Genomic DNA, 3,908 nt, shown 5'->3' with positions numbered 1-3,908 from the left:
AGGTTGGGTACCGGTTGGGTGGATGTGATAGTGGTGGCCATTCATCGGTAGGGTTGTAGTAGTAGACTTGGGCTCATGGGCGCTCAAGACCAGTAACGAACCCGTGAGAGGACATGAGAGCTTCCTGTATACTATTTGTGGATGACAAATAGGGTTGATGAGTCCGTAGTTCCAGTTGGTTATAGCCATAGGATACGCTGACTCTAGTGAGAAGGATACCGGAAAGGATCGCGATAGGCGAGGAATGGAAGTATCTAACTTTGAGTTGATATAACTAAGTAGAAGACTTGCATTGGGCTAGGTTTAACCTTGACATGCGCCAATACTCAGACCAATGGTGTTGTGAGAGAACGGTGACCTAAACCCCAGCCATGGAATGTCCGAGAGGGATTTAGGACCCAATTACCACCAGAGAACCAAATATACAGAGATGGTTGAGGGAGACTGATTTGAGACCTACCCAGAGGAGTATGGTTCTATGACTTAAAGCATGTCTGCCAATAGAGACTAGCATACAAAAAATTAGAATCATACATGCATGTCTGTTTTATATCATGATGCATCCTTTATGATTTGCTATCATGCTTTACTGTGTTATTATGGAATAAACTGCCTTGCTAAGTTCTTTTGAACTCACTCCTTTTTGCTACATCTTTGTTAGACTTATCTGCAAGTATAGATGACTATGAGGGCCAGTACTATGAAGCCCAAGCGGATGACTCATACGGTACCCCAGGTATTTGCTACGGTGACTACGATGGTGAAGACTACCAGGACGAAGCTGGAGCTTATCAAGATTAGTTTGACCTTAGTACTTCTGTGTCAGCGATGGGACATCATCTATTTTCCTTATAGACATACTGTTTATAGATTTTAGGAAACATTTGTTTAGAATAGTTTACTTCTTTCGTTCCATTTTGGAAATCGGTTGTAATCTTTTTTTTAATTTCGATCTACATTTCCGCTATTACTATAGGGTGATTTCCTGCTACACTCTACATTTGATTAAAATATTGGTACCATTCTTTCCCGCAATTTGATTATGTGATAAGCATGCATTTACTGTTATTTATTTGATTTAATTCCCCATACTTATTTAATTAAAGAGAGCTAATTGAGTATTTTTGTGTATTTTTCAGGAATAAGGAGATTTTGGATATTAGAGATAATATGGAGTAAAGTTGGCAAATATATTAGATATTGGTGGATTTTAAATCATGGCATTCAATCTTGCTGTTTAAGAAATCATGAAAAGTGAGATCTTAGCCAAATTGGAAACATGTGGAGGTTTAAGGAACAAAATTGATAATAAATCTGAAAATCGGGTAAACAGACATACCTTCAGTATTTTGGGCATATCTCTATCGTATGAGCTTGGATTTCGATGATTCAAGATGATATGGAACGATATTGAAAATATCTACAACTTTCTAGTTTTGAGTTTTTTCAAAATCCGAACGAATAAAGGTCAAATCTATGGGTAAAGAGAAGGGATTCATTGTGTGCGGGAGACATAAAAGAGAAGCCAACCACAGAAGGGAAGACGGCGAACGCGGCTTTCATCTCTCTCATTGCTGAAGAAGAAGACCACATCTCTCTCTCTCTCTCCCCCCCTATGATTCATCTTTATTTTTCTTATGAACTTTATGATAATGAGTAGCTAGTTCCTTTTCTTTGGGATGCAGATGAACCATGCTTATTTCATTAATTTGATTGTTCTATCTCTTCTAGTTGATTGTGTTTGAGTTTGGCCAAAGATGTTCTATAGCTCAGCGAACTAAGCGTGCCAAGCTTCCTCGAAGGACGATAGTCTTGCGAAGATAGGGTATACTTAGGAAGACCATCCCTAATTTACTTTGAAGTGTAGAGTTATATCGGTTAGGGAAAAGCATTGGGGATTCAAAATCCCAAAGATCTTCACATATTCATAGTTAACGTTTTTGCATTAATTAGTAGATTTAGTTTAAATTTAGTTTTGTTGAATTCAATCTTAGTAACTTAGCCTTTCAGTTCCCCATAGTTCAACCCCGTACTTCTGCTTGCTAGATTAGTATAGGATTTTATTTTTGATTGGTTAGTGACACGATCAAATTTTGGCGCTGTTGCCGGGGAACCAAAGCACGGTTGCTAGGATTGATTTTTGTCAATTAGGCATAATTTTTAGAGTAATTTTAGTGTTTTTAATTTTTAATTTTTCTTTTCTTATTTAACTGATCTCTTTTTCTTTTGTTTTGTAGGTAACTGCAAGAGTAGCAATTCGATAATTAGTTTAGGTTATCTTTTCTTTCTTAGATATAATTGTATTTAGGACTTTTCAATTGTAATATTACATTAGATTGGGTCGTTTAGGTTAATTTAAAAAAAAATCCCCATCCCTCAGATCCCACATGTGTAACTTTTGTTCGAAAGATCACGTGGATTGCGCTTTAGGTACGTCCTAAACTTTCCCTTTTGCTATAGTTATTTTCTTTGAATTTTACTTATTTAGCTTCTTCTTTTTTTCTTCTTCTATGTGTATGCATGGTCGTCCGTCCCTAAACCCTGAGTTGACTCCACTTGACTTAGAGTTAGAAGAGACTTTGGCCAACCTTAGCAGGCAAAGAACCATGGCAAACTATGAGCCTCCAATGAGGCCCTTGAGTGAGCATTTCATTCCTACGATATATACTCCGGTTTCTTGTATTCAGTTGCCTAACATAGAGGCGGCTCAATATGAGATCAAATCTAGTGTGATTCAAATGCTACCATCTTTTTATGGACTTGCCAATGAAGAGCCTTATAAGCACTTAGATGAGTTTTTAGAGGTGTCCTCCACGGTTAAAATTCAAAACCTCTCAGTTGATGCTTTAAGGTTACTTCTTTTCCCATTCTCCCTTAAAGATAAAGCTAAGCATTGGCTTCATTTTTTGGACAATGTTAAAATTTTCACTTGGGTAGAAATGCAACAGGAGTTCCTTAAAAAGTTCTTCCCCATTGGCCGTACCAATAGCATTAGGGGAGCGATAACGAGTTTCTCCCAACAAGAAGGAGAACAATTTCATGAGGCTTGGGAAAGACTAAAAGAATTACCTAGAAAGTGCCCCCACCATGCTATTCCTAAATGGCAATTGGTTCAATGCTTTTATGATGGCCTTAGAGACCGACATAGGCAAATGGTTGATTCTTCTTGTGGTGGGACTTTCATGCACAAGAATGAGAATGAGGCATGGGAACTTTTTGAGACCCTTAGTGAAAACTCCCAACACCATGCTTCAACAGCTAGGATTGAGATTCCATCCATTGGGCAACCAAAGAGGAGCGGTCTCTATGAGATTAATCCTACCATTGAGATGAGCACTAAGGTTGACTTGCTATCAAAGAAATTGGACCATCTCTTGTCATTAGGACAACAAACCCCATCTCCACTTCCTACAAGTTTCTCTCCACCTAATCAGATTGAAGCATGTGCTTTATGTTCTAGCCTATCCCATCATGTCACTGATTGCTATTTGGCTACACAATACCCTGAGTTTGTTAAGGAGCATACACATTTGGCCCAAGGAGTTTCTAAATTTGGCAATGATCCATATTCCAATATCTATAACCCAGGATGGCGAAACCACCCCAATTTTTCATGGTGAAACTCAATGCCCAATTCCTCTAATCAAAAACCTTATAGGCCACCTCCATTTAATATGCACCAAAATGCCTATAGGAATGAGCAACCATCATCTTCACAACCCTCACATAATTCATCATTTGAGGATAAGGTACTAAAAGCACTTAGTGGATTAGAGCAAAACACTCAATTGTTGCATTCCCATTCTCAGTCCATTAACAAATTGGAAACTCAACTTGGTCAACTAGCTGATGCCATCAGTAGGAGGGAGGTTGGCCAATTACCTAGTCAACCAATAGGTAACCCTAAT

General features: G+C 38.3%; 1 non-coding gene across 1 annotated transcript; it reads right to left on the bottom strand.

Moving 5' to 3' along the window:
- Positions 1-2,987: 2,987 nt before the first annotated feature.
- LOC149005125 (small nucleolar RNA R71) lies at positions 2,988-3,094 on the bottom strand. The gene has a single exon (XR_016169992.1). It is a non-coding gene; the product is annotated as a small nucleolar RNA R71 (small nucleolar RNA).
- Positions 3,095-3,908: the final 814 nt, after the last annotated feature.

The sequence above is a fragment of the Hakea prostrata genome, chromosome 9 (assembly GCF_041222555.1).
Source record: "Hakea prostrata isolate BN-2017 chromosome 9, UWA_Hpros_2, whole genome shotgun sequence".
NCBI classification, from domain to species: domain Eukaryota; kingdom Viridiplantae; phylum Streptophyta; class Magnoliopsida; order Proteales; family Proteaceae; genus Hakea; species Hakea prostrata.
This window is presented reverse-complemented; position numbering and strand designations above follow the sequence as displayed.